This window comes from Helianthus annuus, chromosome 17 (assembly GCF_002127325.2).
Source record: "Helianthus annuus cultivar XRQ/B chromosome 17, HanXRQr2.0-SUNRISE, whole genome shotgun sequence".
NCBI classification, from domain to species: domain Eukaryota; kingdom Viridiplantae; phylum Streptophyta; class Magnoliopsida; order Asterales; family Asteraceae; genus Helianthus; species Helianthus annuus.
In genome coordinates, this window is record NC_035449.2 from 144,019,760 (window position 1) to 144,042,852 (window position 23,093).

Sequence of the window (23,093 nt, forward strand, 5' to 3'; positions counted from 1 at the left end):
ACCCAACAGTAATTAAGGATCACAGGTCATTGAGAAATCCTCCCCTAACAATTTCCCCCAAAATATAAGGAGTAATTATGTAAATAAACGAGTTGTATTTTGTTCTTATCCGCAACAAGCTAACGGATAACTAGCCGTTGAAGACGGACTAGCTGTTACAAACCTGACGTCACTGAAGTGACTATCCTGCAAAATCATCATTATAAATAGGAGTTAGAGATAGGGATCAATCCGCATTTAAATTCAAGAGAAACTCCCTTTAAATTCATATCCGAAGATCAATCAGGTATCTCTCTTCCTCTTCTTCCTTTACGTTTTCTTTCTCTGCTCCTTCTTTCTTCACCTTCCTCGTAATCAAGATGATGTTAAGATCCTCTCCTGCGAAGGATCATAAGAAGGACAGTCCTCTTAAGAGCCAGGGGATCATCAAAGATTTGGTGAATGAAAGATGCTGCTTCACTGATCCACAAATAGACAGAATCCGGCATTGCTTTCCGGCGAACACCTATTTCAAACCGTTTGACCCCACCGTCTTGAGTGATTACATTTCTGAAACTTGGGTAGCTTTCCCGGTCACTCCTTTCACAATAGGATACTCGTATCCTTTCCCTGAATTCACCCAGTCTTTCTTCTCCCTCACCGGCATCTCCTATATTCAAGCTATGCCAATGGTCTGGAGGGTCTTATATACCCTTGAAAGGATCATTGAGCAAGAAGGAATCGATCTAGGAATGTCAGAATTGGCAGAGATGTATGACCTCACAACATTTGGATCCCACCGATATCTATTCAAGCGTAAACTCGGTGAAGAACATCCCATCTTCAAAGCCACTAAGAATGATTCAAACTGGAAACGGCGATTTTTCTTTGTTAGAAGGGATTCCATCCCAGACGGAAAAGATCTGCCAAGGAAGTGGTCCACTCATGGTAGGATAGAGGATCCTGAGAAGGATCACCAGATAACCTTGTTTTTGTATAAGGATCACTAACACCCTTTCGTTTCTGTTGTACAGCTGTCTCTGTTTCGCACCTTATACCATCACCTGCCACCAAGGAAAGGCTTGCTGCTTTCAGAAGACTTGATCCTACAACAAGGTCATTCAAAACAAACACCCAGGACTCATAAGAAGTATCCTCAGGTTCTGTCACTATGTCAAGTAAGTATCCTGTTTTTTGTAAAGTTAAAGATTTAAGTAAATAGTTAAATAGAAATAGGATAAGGATACTTATCTGTTTTGAATGTGTAGGCGCCGGTAAATCCTCAAGGTCTGCCTCCAAGTTCAGTGTCACTGATCTTGACAATGTCAGATCCTCAAAGAAAAAGTCTGCTGCTAGCCCCTCCGTCGTAATCCCCAAGGCTACCACTTCAAAGGGAAGAGGTGGAAAGAAAAGAAAGGCCTCTGAAGCTGAATACCTTCAAGGCTTACCTCTGATCCGTCATCAATTCCTCGAGTACTTCAACGATGTAAGCATCACCGACTCAGTTTAGTTATCCTATCCACTTGAGGATCACCTGACTCTAATCTTTACATTGTCTTCTTTGTTGAAGACATTGAGCAAAAGTATTCGGACCTCCAACAAGTTGCGGTGCTCAAGGATCATAAGATTGCTTCCCTCGAAAAAGACCTCCATGATGCCAAAACTGAGACGGCCAAGGTTTTGAACAATGCTGATTATGAGAAGCACGAGATCACCCAGGATGCTAAAGTCTCGGCTACCATTGCCATGTACAAGACCAAGATACAGATGGCTCAAGAAGCTCAGGATCCTGCCTTTGATAGGAGCAGCTGGGACATGGAGGGATGGAAGGCTAGGCTGGCTGAGTTGGAGGATGATGAAGATGAGGCTGACGAGGTTCTGGCAATCGAAGCTGGTGGCAGTGGCAAGGATCAGGCGAAGGATACTGGAGCTGGAGGGGATGATGAGGCAGCGAAGGTGTAGGCTGCATGAATGGGCGATGAAGGACACTTCTAGACATAGCCGGAGCCCATTTTTTAAAATTTGGTAGTGGTTTTTTGGTTGTGATGTTTTAAACAATGATGGTCTGTACTTTGAACAATAGCTTTAGGTTTAAGGATCAAGGATCCTTTGGACAATAGGTAGGATTACAAATAGTGGAGGGATCCTCTGTTTGGGGGATGAAGCCATTGTGATCCTGCCGACTTTTATTTCCTGCACTTGCTATGACCGCATGAACAATGGACACCCTTTGCCAACCCATGTGGATGGGCCACGTTTTGCTGATAGAAACGTGGGTTGGCAATTTTGACAACCTCAAAAGGGTTATATCTTTTGTGAATAAAATAACTTTAACTTTTTGGCTTATTCTGTGTTGATATTCTTGTTAATACTTTACTTTCCAACTGTTGTAATGCTTATTTTGTTTAAACTTATCAAGCTTTAAAAAATTTTAAAAAATATCCAGAAAGTTTAGGATATGATCAAGGATCACATGTCCCATAATCGATAAGTTCCGAAAAGTAATATAATTTAAGAATCATAAGTTCAGTTGTCAAAGGATAAGGGTTGTTTAAATAAATAATGAATAAAATCAAAATAGTTAAGGATCATACCTGAGAATCCAAGTTAGGATCCTATCCTTTAACACTTATAATCAGGATAACCCAAAAGACAAACCTTAGTAGAAGGTAAGGATCAAGGACCCTTGGACGTTTGGCTTCAAAAACCTGAAATAGGATATAACTTGGGACTAAGCCAATACAAGATAAAAGTTAGCAACTGGGGACAAGCCTAAAGGATAACTGGGGACAAGCCCAAAGGATAACTGGGGACAAGCCCGAAGGATCGTGTGTAAACTGGAGTATGGCCCTTACTAGCGACTATCCAAACTTAGTGACATGAAAATGCCAAAACCTTAGCTAACGTGAAAACGTTAGAAACCTTAGGAACGGATGTATGGTACGTCTACCATTATACATAGGATCCTAGGTATAGCCAGTACAATGGAATTGTCAGCCCCTAAAGCGAGTACTGGTCCCATTGCCATGAACTATACCAGGATCATCGTGCGCTACTGGCGAAACTGGGGTCAAGCCCAAATAACTGGGGTCAAGCCCATATAATTGGATGCTTCTGTGGATACTCAACCCTTTTCTAAGGATACCTGAACCTTCAAAACTCAGAATCAAGTGAAAGGTGGATAAAGGATGCAGGATCCCTATCCTTATATGAGAAAATAAAAGAATGAAATAGTTTGAGATTGGAATGTTACCAAAATAAGGATCATCTGTGCTGTAAGGATCCTTCGAGGATACTTATCATGTGAGGATCATGGATCCTTATCACATGAAGTATTTCTTCAAATGGACAGCATTCCAGGCTCTAGGTAGCAAATCACCTTCCATTGTTAGCAATCGATATGCCCCATTTCCTGCCTCAGCTTCAATCAAGTAAGGGCCTTCCCATTTTGGTGCCAACTTTCCATCAGCAGGATTGGTGGTATTCTGAAATGCTTTCCTTAGTACCATATCACCAACTTGGAACTTCCTGATCCTGACATTTTTGTTGTAGGCTCCAGCCATCCTCTGCTGATAACTGGCCATCCTTATCCTTGCCAAATCCCTGATTTCTTCTATAGTATCCAGGTCTTGAATCAAGTTCTCATCATTTTCTTCAGGATCACGAATACTTGTTCTAGCAGTTGGAACCACCATTTCTGTTGGGATCACTGATTCTGCCCCAAATACCAAAGAAAATGGAGTTTGGCCTGTAGCATTCTTAGGAGTTGTCCTATCAGCCCAAAGCACATAAGGTAGTTCTTCTGCCCATTTTCCTTTCTTGGATCCAAGCTTCTTCTTCAAATTGTTGATGATGATCTTATTGGATGATTCTGCCTGACCATTAGCTTGTGGGTGGACTGGTGTTGATGTTATCATCTTAATCCCCCAGCTGTCACAAAAGTTAGTAGTTCCACCCCCAATAAATTGGGAACCATTATCACATATAATTTCAGAAGGAATACCAAATCTAGTAATAATGTTTCTTTTAATGAAGGATATAACTTCCTTTTCTCTGACTTGGGCAAAGGCTTCAGCCTCTATCCACTTGGAGAAGTAATCAGTCATAGCAAGCATGAACACTTTTCCACCAGGTGCCTTAGGAAGCTTACCAACTATATCCATACCCCATCTCATAAATGGCCAAGAGGAGAATATAGGATGCAAGAATTCAGCCGGTTGATGAAGGATATTGTTGTGTCTCTGACAAGGATCACACTTCTTAGCATACTCCACAGCATCTCTCTTCATAGTTGGCCAATAGTATCCTGTCCTCAGGATCCTTGAGAATAATGCCCTGCCCCCAGTGTGGTTTCCACAATCTCCTTCATGGAAATCCTTTAGGACTTCTTGGATTTCAGGATCCTCAATGCATCTTAAATATGGTCCTGCAAGAGATCGTTTATACAACATATTATTTAATATTGTGAATTGGGATACCTTAATTTTGAAAGCCCTCGGGTTTTCTCCTGTAGGAATCTCTCCATGTTGTATGTATCTCATGACTGGGAGAATCCATGATCCTGAATGAGATTGAGTATCATCACTGGGAATGATTGCAGAATCCTCTCCTATCTCCATAGCCACATGATCCTCGATGGCAGGGGTTAGGATATGGATAATGGGGATACTTATATCCTCCGGGATCTTCAAAGATGATCCTAGATTAGCCAATGCATCAGCTTCTGTATTTTCCTCCCTTGGTACCCGTGTCAAACTAAAGAAAACAAAAGAGAGTGCCAATTCTTTGACTATCTCCAAATATTTGGTTAGTTTTTCACCTTTAACAGCATAGGATCCATTAAAGTGATTAGTGATTAATAATGAACCTACATGTACCTCAAGATACCTGATCCTCATATGCTTAGCGATTTGCAAACCAGCTATCAAGGCTTCATATTCAGCCTCATTATTAGTAGTTTGGAATTCACAAGCTATAGAGTGGGGTATTATGTCCCCCTGTGGTGATTTTAGTAGTATTCCAAGCCCTGTTCCTTTGACATTAGAGGATCCATCTGTGTAGAGTATCCAAGGATCCTTAGTTTCCTCTAGTTGTTGGACTTCTAATTCAGCTTCCTTTTGCAAATCACTATTGAAATCTGCCACAAAGTCAGCTAAGGCTTGGGATTTAATGGCTGTCCTAGGCTCATATCTTATATCATAAGCACTAAGCTTTACTGCCCACTTAGCCATCCTTCCTGACATTTCAGGTTTCCTGAGAACATTCTTAATTGGAAAATTAGTTTTAACAATAATGGCATGAGTTTCAAAATAATGTCTTAATTTAGTAGATGCCATAATTAATGCAAGAATAAGTTTTTCCAAATGAGAATACCTGGATTCTGCATTAAGCAAACTTTTACTTACATAGTAAACAGGATGTTGTGTACCTTCACGATCCTTAACAAGGACGACACTTATTGCTTTTGAGGATACCGCGAGATATAAGGATAACACATCTCCTTTTTCTGGTTTCATCAAGGCAGGAGCCGAGGACAGGTAATCCTTGAGAGCTTTGAGAGCATTTTCATGCTTTTCAGTCCAATCAAACTTTTTGTTCTTCCTCAAGATATCATAGAACTCTTTACATTTCTCTGAGGATTTGGATATGAATCTGTTTAAAGCTGCAATCCTGCCTGTTAGCCTCTGAACATCCTTAGCGTTGGCAGGGGATTTGATGTTTATTATAGCTTTGATCTGCTCTGGACTGGCTTCAATGCCTCTCTTTGTCACCATATACCCTAAGAATTTACCTGCTTTAACACCAAAGTGACACTTTGAAGGATTAAGTTTCATATTATATTTGTCAAGGATATTGAATGCTTCCTCCAAGTCTCTCAGGTGATCCTCAGCCTTTTTAGATTTAACCACCATGTCGTCTATATAAACTTCCATAGTGTGTCCAATCTGATCCTTGAACATCATATTTACCAGCCTTTGATAAGTTGCACCTGCATTTCTTAGTCCAAACGACATAGCAATATAACAGTATATACCAGTTAGAGTCATAAAAGCTGTATCCTCTTGATCAGATGGTTCCATCTGAATTTGCTGAAATCCAGATGAAGCATCCATAAAAGTTAACAGTTCATGACCCGCGGTTGCATCCACCATGGAGTCAATGTGGGGTAATGGGAAAGGATTCTTGGGACATGCCTTATTTAAATCTGTAAAATCGACACATACCCTCCACTTTCCGTTTTTCTTTTGAACTACAACCACATTGGCCAACCATCTTGGATACTTGACCTCCCTAATCATACCTGCTCGGAGTAAATTTTCTACGTCTTCCTGGATAATGGCATTTCTTTCTGGTGCAAACTTCCTCCTCTTTTGATGGATTGGTTTGAACGACCTGTCAATGCCAAGTTTGTGAGTGATTATATCTTTAGATATACCTGTCATATCTTCGTGTTTCCATGCAAAGGTAGTCTTTCTCCTTTTGAGGAAGGATACTAGGTCTTCTTTCATTTCGCCAAGGATCCCTGATCCTATGTAAACTTTAGAGTCAGGATCATGAGGATCCATAAGGGTTTCTACTACATCCTGCTCTCTTGCCTCCAAGACATCTCTCGGAGGATGCTTTGATTGCTATTGCTCCCTTGACTTTGAGGCTGGTTTCATTGACGAGGTGTAGCAGTTCTTAGCCTCCTGCTGATCACTATCAATCTTCACTATCCCCCAAGGGCTAGGAAGCTTCACACATTGATGATAAGTGGATGGGACTGCCTTCATGTCGTGTATCCAAGGCCTGCCAAGGATAACGTTACAACAAGATAAACAATCAATAACACAAATTTTTTGGTAAGAATGTAGCCCTTCAATATAGATTGGGAGTTTAATGTCCCCCAGAGTATTCTTAGTCTCGCCACTGATCCCACAAGCACTGAGGATTTCGGTATGATATCGGATTCAGGAATATTCATTTTCTTAATAACATCAAGCTGGATGATATTCACAGAGCTCCCTCCGTCTATAAGGATCCCGCGAACAAAATGGTTAGAAATAAAAAGAGTGATGACCAAACCATCGTGATGAGGATCCTGAATGTCAACACGATTATCCTCATCAAAAGTTATGATTTTTCCTTTGGTGACACTGGATGTTCGAATGGGTCTATCTCCATTATCCATCTTGGTTTCCTTTGCATGTCTTTTAGCTGCAGAAAAGGATGTTCCACAAATGTCTGATCCTCCAGATATAAATTTTATAACTTGTGCGTCTGCTGGAGGGGCTGGAGCTTTCTCTGGGATCCTTTCAGGATCCCGAGTTCTAGACTTCTTTCTCCCCAATAATTCTTTCAAGTGCCCCTTGCTCAACAAGTATTCAATTTCTTTTCTCAATGCGATACACTCTTCTATGAGGTGACCAAAATCTTTGTGGTATGCACACCATTTTGATTTATCGTTAGTTGCAGCTGGTTTGTCATTTTTTCTCGGCCACCTGGCTTTATCATCTAGATTCTGCATCGCAAGGATTAGTTCGTTGTTATCAACAGAAAAACAGTATTCAGAAATTGGAGGATAATCCTCATCATCCTCTTCCTGTTCTACAGCATGCACATTCTGGTTATCAGATTTGTTGTAGGATCTGAACTTGTTGTTCCTGAATGAGGATCCTTCCTTCTCTTGCTTTGAGGATCCTGCTAATCTTTCCTGGATCCTTTTGTCATCCTCTAGCCGGAGGAACCTAAGGGCCCGGGTTCTTACCTCATCTAGATTCCTGCAAGGTGTTATAACAAGATCATCATAGAATAATGAATCCCTAAGCAGTCCCATTTTAAAGGCTTCAACAGCCGTAGCAATATCTAGGTTAGGGATATCCAAGGATTCTTTACTAAACTTAGTGATATAATCTCTTAATGATTCATTATGACCTTGGGTTATCCTATATAGATCACTAGTTAAACGCTCAAATGTTCTACTACAAGAAAACTGATTATTAAACAGGTTAACTAGATTGCAAACGAGGTAATAGAGTAAGGGGAAGACTTAGCAGCCATTTAAGAGCCGATCCAGTAAGGGTGGATCCAAATCCCTTGCACAGACATGCTTCCTTTAACCTTTCTAGGATGGGAATGATCTCCATCCTTTCCCTGTATTGTGCTATGTGTTCTTCAGGATCCGTTGAGCCATCATATAACTTCATGGTTGGCACGTGGAACCTCTTATAACAACCCTCGGTAAAACAGACATCCTCATAATATTTCCGATACCCTAATATATTTTAAATATCTCAATGTGTCTTTATATGCACCCCGTATGTGAAAACCGAGCCCCAAGATAGATTATACTATATAAAATAAATAAAAACAATAATTATTAAGCTGAGGCGGGCCGCGTAGGGCCTCACCTCAAGTTCATGCGGGCCGCGCGAGTAGGTGACCAGACTTCTCTTAAATCATAAGTCCAGGCGGGCCGCGTACATGTTTGATTAAGTGAAGGCGGGCCGCGAGCGACCAAGATAGTGGCGCAGCCCGGTGATGACACGTGTCATCATCGTGGCGAGTCTAGGGGGTGAGCCGGACAAGCTAGTCCGTTGACCGAGATTGACGCGGGCCACGTAGGCCCTGCCCAAATGTCACGCGGGCCGCGTGGGAACCAGATTTCACAACTATAAATAGAAGGCAACGGGCCTTCAGTCTGCTCGTTCAATTTTCGATTCTCAATCACAATTTCTGTAGTAGTGTTATTATAGCCGGGTATTATACCCCCTAAAATAGCGAGGTTCTGCTACGATGTAAGTATTATAACCCCTGGAGACGTATTAGATATGCTGCCCGATTGATCTAGGGTTCCGTAACGGCTGTCGTGGTTCTGCCCGACGTAGTCGTTGGAATGCCGTCTCGGGGAGGGTATTACTAATGTTAAAATGGGTTATTATACTAACACACGTGCATTTGTGTAAATTATAGATATTCACCAGGAAACCCTAAAGAATCACCTAAGACAGCAATGTGAGTGATCCTTCTTTTTATATACTCATTTTTGTGAGTAGATTCACTTTTTGTAAACCTTTTTGTTTACTGTTTTTACAAAACCTCACTTAATTAAATACATACAAAGCAGTTATTGAGTATTTGTAAAGAATACAATTATGGTGGGTATGTTGGGGTTTTGTATACAAAATTAGTTACTGGCATGGTAACATCCCATAAGTTGAGTATGACCGTACCACTGATGTTAATTGTGATGTCTTGGATACAAATGTAATTGCGGATGTGCCCTCAATACTGCAAATTGGTTTTTACTTACACTTGATTAAACTGGGAATCACTCACCAGTATTTCCCACTGACAAAATGTTTTTAAAACGCGTTTCAGGTAACAAAATGTGAAAGCCAAATAGAAGCCAGCCGGACAGCACTGAAGGCTTGGAAAAGTGGCAATAAAGTTACCTAAGAATAAAATGGATGTTTTTATTAAATAAATAGGATTTATTCCTATGAAATGTGTGTATTAAAAACTTGGGTTTTTACCCATATGTTTAATGTAATAAACCATGGTGGTTTACTCTGATTAAATATTTCCTAACTACGGTCCTGATGAAAATTTCCGCTGCCAAATTGGATAAATAAATGTGATACCACCGAAACTGGCTCACGGCCGCCCGTTCCCGGGAGATAGGGATCGGGGGCTGTGACAGAAGGTGGTATCAGAGCTATGCCACTGATTCAGCCACAGAAGTGTTCTGCTGACATCAAAATTCAAAGTGTTAGGAAATAAACTATGGAAATACGTGTATAATTGTATTTCTTGCTATGTGTTATCTGACTATTTGTTAGTTTACAGTATGAGTGACCAAGGACCTTCTGACGCCTATCGTCAACTGTCTGGTTCGCCTAGGAGCGAAGGCACCTCCTCTTCTCAGCCTGCCCTCTCAGGGTATTCTGCTGACACAGAAGAAGGAATCTTTGTGTTTAAGGCTCAGTCTGAAGAGCCATTTCCTCAGAAAAAGAGGGGATGGTTCAGTAGGGGAGCGCACGAGCGTAGGAAAAGAATGAAAAAGTTGCAGGAACAGCGAGTGTTAGCCGCAGCAAAAAGAGAAACTGATGCTTATAATCAGGATATGCTCAATAGGGGTATCGCTAATATCCATATTTTAGCAACCACTGCTGCCGACCCAAACCTGGAACAAATGCTAGCACCCCAACCACAAAATCCTGATCAACCCATGGAAATAGAAGACCAGATAGAAATGCCCGATTTCAACCCGGAGGAGATACCTAGGGTACCTGCACCTGATCCTCTAGACCCAAACAATTACGACCCCTGGTGGGACGATGTTAGGGACTACGTGCAACAAAACCCAATTCAGGAAAATGTGCCAATACCCAACTTAGGAGCTTATCCAGGATTAGATCCTCAAGATCCCTACAACATTAGTGACGCATATGTTAGGGAAATTTTAGAAAATCCATACCCGTACCAAGCCCCTATGCCTCCGTATCAGGAACCCGTACCTCAGTTTCCAAACCCAGTCCTAGAACCTGCACCCCCAATGAGTGCAGAAAATGTCCAAGAACTTAGGACTTTTGGAGAGGAAATTTTAGAAAGCAGTGATAGAATGCGACAAGTGGGAGAACGCCTCGTATGGAAATACGATGAGCGTAATATGGATTTTTGGATGAATCCATATCAGTGAAGGTGATGGCAGAAACAGTAGTAGTAATAATAAAAATAATCAAATAATATATGTGTGTATGTGTTAGAAAAAAAAAAAAACTACGGATGCATACTATTAGTATTGTAGTTTTACATTTCAGTCGGTACTGTAATTTTTATTTCTGTACTGGTGTGTATTGATGCATACTATATAAGTAGAGTAAATGTCGCAATGCTCGACGCTTTTGGTTAAAAAGTGCGTGTCATGTGATTGGCTATATATAAATATTATTTGTGATATTAATATTTGGTAAATGTCTAAAATTCAGATGGCCGACGCGGGAAATCAAGAAAATCTGAATAACGATAACCAGAGTAACATTAACGTGGTTAATGAGAATTCGGACAATAATAACAACGGAAACCAAATGGATAATAGTGCCGTTCAGCATATTGTGGCACAGGGAATTATAGATGCAATGCCATTTATTATTCAAACAGTTCAGGAAGCGAATAATAAAAGTAAGCATAGCAGTAAGCGACCAACTGAACCAGAAAACAGCGTAAACAATGGACCCATACTTCAAGCGCCCGTTCCCAAAAGAAGAAGAACCATGCCACATGGTTGTTCTTACAAAGAATTCTGGTCCTGCAAACCAATAGAATTCTCGGGCAATGAAGGACCCATTGCAGCTTTACGCTGGATAGAGAAAACTGAGGCAGTTCTGAAAATAAGCAAGTGTGCTGAAGAAGATAAAATAATGTTTGCTTCAAATCTGTTTAAAAATGCAGCCTTAGAATGGTGGAACACTATCCTCCAATCCAGAGGAAGTGATAGGATTTATAATATGGAATGGGAAGAATTCAAGAACATGGTAGAAAGGAAATTCTGCCCTCCCAATGAAAAGGAACAAATAGCAAATAAATTTCTGAATCTAAGAATGACCGGGGTAGACAGTAAGGGTTACACTACCACATTCTTTGAATATGCTAGGATAGTACCTACCCTTGCATCACCTGAACCAGTGTTAATCTCCCGTTACATTTGGGGATTAATTGGAGAAATTAGACATGTAGTCAAGGCAGCTAGACCCCAAACCATAGAGGAAGCTGTAGAACTAGCCAATACCTTGACAGATGAGTTAATCCGTACTAGAGAAGAAGACCAGAGGAAAAACCTAACCCAAAGGCTTACTCAAGAATTCCGTTCTGGGAATTCCAATCGTAGGAATGTAGGTTCTACCTCTGCACCCTACTGCAAAGCCTGCAGAAAGAAGCATTCTGGAAGATGCTCTACTTACTGTAATTTTTGCAAGGCCCCAGGACACAAGGAAGAGAATTGCAAGAAGAAATCCAGTAATGGAATGTGTTTCAATTGTGGGGAAAAAGGTCACATTAGGACAAACTGTCCGAAATTGGCTCCAGCTGCAACCAACAAAAATCCTAAAAATGCCAGAGCATTCGTGCTAACTGCAGACGAAGCTAGACTAATTCCGGACGTCATTGCTGGTACGTTTTTAGTTAATGATATTTTTGCTAAAGTATTATTTGACTCTGGTGCAAACCAAAGTTTTATTAATACTTCATTTTGCAAACTCCTAAATCAATCATTAACTAAATTACCACAAGAATGTCTAGTGGAAACCGCAAATGGAGAAACTGTTAAGATTTCTGAAATCTTGCAGGGAGCAAGAATAGAAATCTTTAATCAAAAATTTATTGCAAACCTTTACCCAATGAATCTGGCTGGATTTGATGTTGTGTTAGGAATGGATTGGTTAATAGCCAATAAAGCCAGTATTTTATGTGATCAAAAGACAATTCAATTAAAATCACCAAGAGGTGAAAAGATCTCAATTAAAGGAGATAAACCTTTTAGATCCACTAAATTCATCTCTGTGATGAAAACTGCAAGTTGTATAAGAAAAGGATCTATAGTGTATTTGATTTCAATAATCACTAACACTAAAGGAAAAGAAGTAAAAGATATCCCAGTAGTATCCCAATTTTCAGATGTCTTTCCAGAAGAATTGCCAGGACTACCGCCAGACAGGGAAGTTGAATTCAGAATTCATCTGTTCCCAGGAACAGCACCGATTGCCAAAGCACCTTACCGTTTAGCACCCGCTGAAATGCAAGAACTGAAGAAACAATTAGACGAATTATTGGAAAAAGGATTTATACACCCAAGCTCATCACCATGGGGAGCGCCGATTTTATTTGTTAAAAAGAAGGATGGATCAATGCGTATGTGCATTGACTACCGTGAATTGAACAAAGTCACGATTAAGAATCGGTACCCATTACCGAGGATCGATGATTTGTTTGATCAACTTCAAGGAGCTCGATTTTTCTCTAAAATCGATCTAAGATCAGGATATCATCAATTAAAGGTACAGGAAGAGGATATTCCTAAAACCGCATTCAGAACGAGGTATGGTCATTATGAATTTACTGTCATGCCATTTGGTTTAACCAATGCCCCAGCCGCATTTATGGACATGATGAACCGAATATGTAAGCCATATTTGGATAAATTCATAATTGTCTTCATAGATGATATTCTCATTTATTCTAAAAGTAAAGATGAGCATGCAAAGCACTTGCACTTACTTTTAAGTTTATTGAGAAAAGAGAAGCTTTATGCTAAGTTTTCAAAGTGTGAGTTTTGGTTAGAACAAGTACAATTCCTCGGACATTTAGTTAACCATGAAGGAATTCATGTAGATCCAACGAAAATCGAGGCAATTACCAAATGGAAAACCCCAGAATCACCAACTGAAGTTAGAAGTTTCTTAGGATTGGCCGGTTATTATAGAAGATTTATTCGAGATTTTTCTAGAATAGCCATTCCTTTAACTAAGTTAACCTGTAAATCTGTTAAGTTTGAATGGGGACCAAAACAAGAAGAAGCCTTTAGAATCCTTAAGCAAAGATTAACCCATACACCGATACTAGCATTACCAGAAGGAACTGAAGACTTTGTAGTCTTTTGTGACGCCTCTAAGTTAGGTTATGGATGCGTATTGATGCAACGTCAAAAGGTTATAGCCTATGCATCTAGACAGCTTAAGAGTCATGAAGAAAAATTATTCGACCCATGATTTGGAATTAGGAGCCATAATTTTTGCCCTTAAGATTTGGAGACATTATCTTTATGGTAGTAAGTTTACCATATTTACGGATCATAAGAGTTTAAGGTATGTCTTCGGGCAAAAAGAGTTGAATATGAGACAAAGACGCTGGATGGAGTTACTTAGTGATTATGATTGTGATATCCAGTATCATGCAGGAAAAGCCAATGTGGTGGCAGATGCTTTAAGTCGAAAATATCACGAAAAGCCAAAAAGGGCACGTTCTCTTAAATTAAATCTGCAAATAGATTTAAACGAACAGATTAGAAAAGCACAAGAATCAGTAATCAAGGAAGATACTGAAAAATTAAAGGGAATGATTAAGGAATTAGAACAAGGAACGGATGGAATTTGGAGGTTCCATAAAAAGAAAATGTGGATACCTAAATTAGGAAATTTACGTCACCGTATATTAGAAGAAGCCCATAAATCTAAATACACGATGCATCCAGGAAGTGATAAAATGTACCAGGATTTAAGGAAAAATTTCTGGTGGATAGGGATGAAAAAGGATGTAGCAGCTTATGTTTCTAAATGTTTAACTTGCTCACAAGTTAAAGCTGAACATCAGAAACCCTCAGGTTTATTACAACAATTAGAAATACCAGTTTGGAAATGGGAATTGATAACAATGGATTTTGTTACCAAATTGCCTAAAACAAGGAAAGGTAATGATACAATCTGGGTGATTGTAGATAGATTAACCAAGTCAGCTCATTTCTTACCAATGAAGGAAACCTTTAGTATGAAACAATTAGCCAAATTATATGTAAATAAAATCGTTTCTTTACATGGCATTCCTTTATCAATTGTTTCCGATAGAGATAGCCATTTTACTTCTCATTTTTGGTCAAGTTTCCAAAAAGCAATGGGAACCAGGTTAAATCTAAGCACCGCTTATCATCCTCAAACGGACGGACAAAGCGAAAGGACAATCCAGACAATGGAGGACATGCTTAGAGCTTGTGTAATTGATTTTGGAGGTAATTGGGACGAACACTTACCTTTAATAGAATTTTCTTATAATAACAGTTATCACACAAGTATCAATGCTGCACCATTCGAAGCACTTTATGGACGAAAATGCAGAACCCCAGTCTGTTGGGCAGAAATTGGGGAAAAACAATTATCTGGACCCGAGATAGTACAAGAAACAACGGACAAAATCATTCAAGTCAAGGAACGACTGAAAGCAGCACGTGATCGACAAAAGAGTTATGCCGATAACAGACGCAAACCATTAGAATTTCAAGTAGGAGATAAGGTATTATTGAAAGTCTCTCCCTGGAAAGGAGTGGTAAGATTCATCAAGAGAGGAAAGCTAAGTCCTAGGTATATTGGACCTTTCAAAATTCTTAAAAGAATAGGACCTGTAGCCTATCAGCTACAACTGCCAGAGGAAATGGCAGGAATACATGATGTATTTCATGTATCTAATCTCAAAAAGTGTTTAGCTGATGAATCACTCATAGTACCTCTCAAGAATATAGAGGTTAATGAACAACTCAAATTTGTAGAAAGGCCTCTACAGATTGAAGATAGAAAAATTAAAAATCTCAAGCATAAGAGATTGGTTCTGGTCAAAGTAAAGTGGGACTCCAAAAGAGGACCCGAGTACACGTGGGAGCTTGAATCCGAAATGCAAAAGAAATATCCACACTTGTTCCAGTAGATCTCGAGGACGAGCTCTAAAACAAGGTGGGGAGGATATAACAACCCTCGGTAAAACAGACATCCTCATAATATTTCCGATACCCTAATATATTTTAAATATCTCAATGTGTCTTTATATGCACCCCGTATGTGAAAACCGAGCCCCAAGATAGATTATACTATATAAAATAAATAAAAACAATAATTATTAAGCTGAGGCGGGCCGCGTAGGGCCTCACCTCAAGTTCATGCGGGTCGCGCGAGTAGGTGACCAGACTTCTCTTAAATCATAAGTCCAGGCGGGCCGCGTACATGTTTGATTAAGTGAAGGCGGGCCGCGAGCGACCAAGATAGTGGCGCAGCCCGGTGATGACACGTGTCATCATCATGGCGAGTCTAGGGGGTGAGCCGGACAAGCTAGTCCGTTGACCGAGATTGACGCGGGCCGCGTAGGCCCTGCCCAAATGTCACGCGGGCCGCGTGGGAACCAGATTTCACAACTATAAATAGAAGGCAACGGGCCTTCAGTCTGCTCGTTCAATTTTCGATTCTCAATCACAATTTCTGTAGTAGTGTTATTATAGCCGGGTATTATACCCCCTAAAATAGCGAGGTTCTGCTACGATGTAAGTATTATAACCCCTGGAGACGTATTAGATATGCTGCCCGATTGATCTAGGGTTCCGTAACGGCTGTCGTGGTTCTGCCCGACGTAGTCGTTGGAATGCCGTCTCGGGGAGGGTATTACTAATGTTAAAATGGGTTATTATACTAACACACGTGCATTTGTGTAAATTATAGATATTCACCAGGAAACCCTAAAGAATCACCTAAGACAGCAATGTGAGTGATCCTTCTTTTTATATACTCATTTTTGTGAGTTGATTCACTTTTTGTAAACCTTTTTGTTTACTGTTTTTACAAAACCTCACTTAATTAAATACATACAAAGCAGTTATTGAGTATTTGTAAAGAATACAATTATGGTGGGTATGTTGGGGTTTTGTATACAAAATTAGTTACTGGCATGGTAACATCCCATAAGTTGAGTATGACCGTACCACTGATGTTAATTGTGATGTCTTGGATACAAATGTAATTGCGGATGTGCCCTCAATACTGCAAATTGGTTTTTACTTACACTTGATTAAACTGGGAATCACTCACCAGTATTTCCCACTGACAAAATGTTTTTAAAACGCGTTTCAGGTAACAAAATGTGAAAGCTAAATAGAAGCCAGCCGGACAGCACTGAAGGCTTGGAAAAGTGGCAATAAAGTTACCTAAGAATAAAATGGATGTTTTTATTAAATAAATAGGATTTATTCCTATGAAATGTGTGTATTAAAAACTTGGGTTTTTACCCATATGTTTAATGTAATAAACCATGGTGGTTTACTCTGATTAAATATTTCCTAACTACGGTCCTGATGAAAATTTCCGCTGCCAAATTGGATAAATAAATGTGATACCACCGAAACTGGCTCACGGCCGCCCGTTCCCGGGAGATAGGGATCGGGGGCTGTGACACCTCTTGGGTATCTCAGCATCACAGATGGGTGGTGCAAAACGAGATATCTTATGGCTCCCATCTGCAATCTCCGGGATAGGCTTGACCACTCCTGGAACACTTGATATCATATCCTTCAACTTTTGCAATTCTCTAGCCATGGCATGATTGATACCTGTATCCTACATAAGACTATGGTTAGTGGTATAAGAATTATTGAAAGTGTTACCTCCCATTGGGTTTAAATTAGGAACACCGGATGTGAATCCATATTGTTGAGACTCTGGAATGATTGAAGGACCAGTAGAAGCAATGGTCTGTATTGGAATGAAATCTCCTTGATGGATATTTGAATTCCCTGGTTGCAAACTTCTTAAGGATCCCGGAATCTGGAAGGATCCATGAAACTGAGAGGATCCTTGAACATGAGAGGATCCTTGGACCTGAGAGGATCCTTGGACCAGAGAGGATCCTTGAACCAGAGAGGATCCTTGAACCTGCGAGGATCCTTGAACCTGCGAGGATCCTTGAAACGGCCAGAACCCTTGTATCTGCTGCGCTCCCAAGTATCCTCCTGAGCTAGCGAAGGATCCTATATGCTGAGGGAGGGATCCTGCTGGTTGGAAGTATGACCCCGAAGCCTGAGTCATTACTGATGATTCGTAGTGCACTCCTTTTGGTCCTCCCACGTATTGAACGTCTGGAACTACTGAAGGCTGAGAGGTCATAACCGGAGTATCGAAATTCAAAGATCTGGGAATCAATGGGGAATGATCCTCTGCCGATCTCTTCTGTTTCTTGATGTCTCCAATTTCTATGAGAATCCTTTCATTGGTCTTATCGTGCTGCTGTATATGCTCCTTCATCTGCAAAATTAAAGTAAATAAAGCACTAGTAGTAGGAGTATAAGAAGCAGAAGAAGTTGGAGGTTTTGAGAAAATGGGAGTCGGTTTCTTCTCGGCATTTTTCTGAGATCCAGAAGGTGGTGGAGGCAAAGGTGGAATGCCCTGGGATGAATTGACTGCAGACATCGCACTGGAAGTGTTCTTTGATGACGAAGCCATCTGCTTGGATGCAATGAACCAAAATGATCACAAAAACAAGAATCTCTTAGGAATGAAGCACCAATTGCCCCACGGTGGGCGCCAAACTGTTTTTGTCAAAAATCAAGCTAAGACAATGTAACCAAACTTTCTGTTGTGAGGTATGATGCTTGAATTGATGAACAACAATAAGGATCACTCAGAAATGAAATGAACAAGTGACACAAAGATTTATATGAGGAAAAAGCCCTTGATCAATGAATGATCTCCGGCATAAAAAACCTCGGGTGATGGAAACTACCGATCACCAACTCAAATTAAACAATGAATGCATTACAACTTTGGATGATAGCGAGCTAAGTACAAGGATCACTATAGTGTATTGTGTAAAAATGTGTGTAATCGCCAAGTAAATTGCAGAGAGCTGGTGAGAGCAGTTGTACGAGTGTGTGTAGCAAAAAAAATAGCCAAGTGTTTTCTAATTAGCTCGCTACCCCTTAAAAATGGAAAATATCTACACTAACTAACATTCCGCAAATGGTGCAAGTCCCCCACGACTCCATAACGTCCACTTTTAGCTAAGCACGTGCGGAATAAACATGGAAGATGCTCCAGGAATGTCGCCAAGACCAGGTCCAAGCTGGTACTCCTGCAAAACAATACCATATTCAAAGTAAACAATCGTTAGTATAAGGATCCTTAAGATGATCCATGATCCTAATCCTGGAGCACTTCTGAGGATCACTAATTCAAACAGAAGTGAGGATCACCAAACCCAACAGTAATTAAGGATCACAGGTCATTGAGAAATCCTCCCCTAACAGTTATATATGTGGTATTAGAGTTTTTGTCGTCTTATTTTCTCTAAATTCCTATATCTATCGGTTGCTTTTCTCGTCAATTCTTAGTTGGGCGTCGTCACTCTTCCTCGTTGACTATTCTCTTCTCCCTCTCATCTTCTTCCAATTATGCATGAGACATGTATAGATTATGTCTTATTTATTTATTTATCTCTTGTGACCATTGTCGTCCGGCCACAATGTAACTTTTGTCACCATCGCCTTGTTGTCGTTTCTCTTGCCATCGCACTATGGCCTAAGATTCGTCGACGCTGATTGACGGCCCATAGTTTTCTTATTGTTTACGTCATTATTAGTTTTTTTTTTCTTATTTCTTCGAAATTATATGTTCCTATACTAGGACATTCATTGTATTTCGTTCCAACATGAGTATTCGATTTCCTTACACTCCGACTTTAGATGGTATTAAATATATCCTATTAGTTAGTTTTTAGCGTAACTACTTCTATCATAATTAGGATATATGATTTGTTATGTTTTTTTTATATATATATTGTTGAGTAATAACACATAGCAGTTGACGATTATTTCATTATTATAAATCCGATACATGTTTTATGTGTAATTTAGGTTTGATTAGTAGAAAAGGATAGGGGCCTGAGCTAGATACGTGTATTTAAAAGTTTTGAAAATTATTAGCATCTTAATTGTATAAAAACGACCTTCCGAAAGTCTCCATAACCTTTAATGAACCTTTTAATTCAACTAATTATTTATTATATAGATGGAACAATTTATAGGGACTTAATAATTTTGAAAAAGAAGGTTTCTTTTGCTTTTAGAAACAAACTTTAAAAACAACAATAATTTGACAAATCCTCTACTTGTGGCCTAGTGGTAGGAGGTCTCGATTTTCCAACGGAGACTCAAGTTTCATTCTCACTTGTGTCATATTGGGGTGGATATTGGGCAATGATGGTGACAAACCCACCGAGAGGGTTCGATCCTGAGCCGCACTCCGGTTTTCATCCGGTTGTTACTTCAGCAAGGCTTCTTGTGTGAAGGCAGTACGGTTTCCGGGGGAACACCGCAACCAAGTCTGGCCAACCCAGGACGGACCCGGTTAAAACAACATAAGCCTGGGCAGACTTGGCTAGGGCCGCCGATTAAACGGTGTGACATTGGGTCTCTCAAAAAGAAAGTCACAGTTAAAAAAGAAACACAATAATTTGACAAGGAATATTTATATTTCTAAATATTAACAAAAGACTCCAATTAATGTCACATAACAATCTCTCCTTTAATCTTATAATTTTATTTAAAAATAATTTTGTTATTCTTATTATTATTTATTATAAATTCTCTCAACTTTAATTTTAATATTATCTAATCTTCTATCTAAACTCTAATAAACCATTCCCGATAAATGCCACATGGTAATTCCTTATGCTGTCTAAATATAATATTAATTTATATTCCATTTTTATATTTAAATTACTTTACCGATAACTCATTAAAAATATTATATGAATAACTACAACTAATATAGAAACTACACTTGATACATTATACTACAAGTAACTTCTATTTTGTTTAAGTGTTATTATGTTTAACTAAAATTACCATGACAATTTTCTTTCAATTTTGTTATCATTAACAAATAAATATATTTTACTACAATTAAAAATATTCAATAATTTAGATAACGATAAAAAATAACAAAATATAGATACGATTAAATATAATAAAATATAGTCAAATATGTCGTAGATTCTCCGATGTATTTAATAAAAATTATTTCATTACTTTTTTACCTCATTGGCTAACGATGTAAAAATATTTTAAAAATTTCCTAAAGAATTGATGACCGCGACAAACACTTTACAAGTGGGTTGTGGAATGACTATCATGTACGTCTATTTGTCTTATTTACAAATAAACTATTTTTATTATTGTGTGTACAAACGGGAGTATAACCTAGTAACAATAATATATATTGGGAGGTCATGAAAATTTTAACTTTTTTATAAGACAATTCGTACATGCGAATAAGTTTTTGAGTATACTCGAATGTTTGTAAAAGAAGTTATAAATCTAAGTTGAAAATTAAAATCACACATACCTCATTAAAAAAAACCACATTTACATTGTATCATGCATCAAGTAGAGGTGTTTATTGTCTGCTTTGGCACAGTTTTAACGAAAATCTATAAGTTGAACGCTAACTAATGATTTCAAGGAATGACAAATCAAATCAAACCAAACCGGCCGGGTGTGGGCCATCCAGACCGGATCACTTTTCCAATTTGATGGTTTGACGATTCGGTTTATATAATCACTATATGTATTTTGTACCATACATATATATTGCACTCGTGCTTCGCGGCTGCAACGCACGGGAAACCCTTATGATAAACATTATATAGTATACTGCAACATTTTTTTTATCTAGTATGAAACTCGCGCGTTGCGGCGGAGTCGACAATTTATATCTAAATTTTTAACTAGCTTCTCTAAAATTACAAAACACATTTTATGTTAAATTTCATTAATTTTGGTTCACTAGTTAGTCCTTTAGTCCAAATATACAAATGCAATATAATGTATTTTTAAATATATGTTCTTGATGAATGTGATGAGTTTATTATCCATAAGCTTATTTTTTATTATTTATAAATAATCTAATATATGGTATAGATTTATTATATATAAATGCCATTGAATAAGGGAAGAGGGGTATAGATGAAAGAAAATGACAAAAAGTTAGGCATTTTAACTTGACTCTTTATATGACATCTTAAAATTTGATAGAAATTTACCGTACATATGAAATGCTTTATATAGTAATATATATATACATATACATATATGTATGTATAGAAAAAGTATATCGTACATTACGGCTTAACGTACTTCACGTACGACAACGTGTGTGATTTGTTTTATAACATGTGTGATTAATGTTTTCAATATGCGTGATTATTGTGTTTCAACATGCGTGATTTTAGATTTTTAAGTTATAACGTGCGTGATTTTAAAATGAACGTGCGTAATTACCTGTCGTACGTGATGTACGTTAAGCCGTAATGTACGTTAACCTTCCTCTATATGTGTGTATATGTATATATATATAGGGGCAGGATCTGGGGAAAATGCCTATAAGTGTGAAAACGGTAAGAACGGTCCCCATCTGTTGGATTAAAACAATATACAGATTAAATTGACTAGGTGGCGTTTTCGTAAATACCATCAACTTTTAAATGTTGACGGGCTTCATTAAGGGTAAAAAGGTAAATGTGCTTCTACATAACCCACCAAACGACACCGGAAACATATGAACTTCCCAGAGAAACCTCTCGAACTTCTACACAAAACGCGAAAACCCTAGAAAATGTGATGACAAAATATTATAGCGTCTAACGATTAAACACGATCCAGAAATAAAAACAGAGTGAGTTAACTTCGATTTAGATTATACTAGTTATTTGTTGTTTTGGTGTTTTAATTTCAACAATAAAATGTGCACTTTCTATGGGTGTGAAATCTTGAGAGTCACCTGTTCGAAAACGCCAAAGAACTGACGAGCAACGGAAGATAGCAACACCAAAACATGGTATAATAGTTACTTTTATGTCATTTAACTTGTCGAAAACACAAAAACATGTGTACTGTTTGTTTGTGAAACGCCATACAAAGGCCAGATATGAATGTCTGTGAAAACGCCATTTTACAATTTCAACTGAAGTATAAAAGATGTGTTATTAAACGCCATATAACATGTTGTGTACATTAATTGTGTTAATAAACGACATATGAATGTTAGCTTTGGAATGTATTTAACCTGTTAGGGCTAACTCTGAGTTTGTGTCTGTGAAAATGCCATTTTACAATTTCAACTCTCGTATGATACATGTGTTATTAAACGCCATATATCATGTTGTATACTTTGATTGTGTGTTATTAAACACCATATGAATGTTAGCTTTGGAATGTATTTAACTTGTTAAAGCTAACTCTGAGTTTGTGTCTGGGAAATTTATCTTGTTTTTAGGCAATGAGGGGTTGAAAGTCAAAATAAAAATGTACACGGACAAGGCCCAAAACGCCAAGAAGAGAAAGGCATTAAGTCAGGATGTTGAGGTTCAGGAAGAACCTTTTTATCAGTTCAGTGGGGTTAGAGTTTTGTCAAGAGTTAAACATATAAACTTGACTAGTTGGTTTATCAATTTGAATCCAAATTAAATACAGGAAGTACACAACATGGGTTTTGGTGTTGCCCTCAAAATGAAAATAGACAGTATCCACACAATGCTTGGGTACTAGTTGGTTGAAA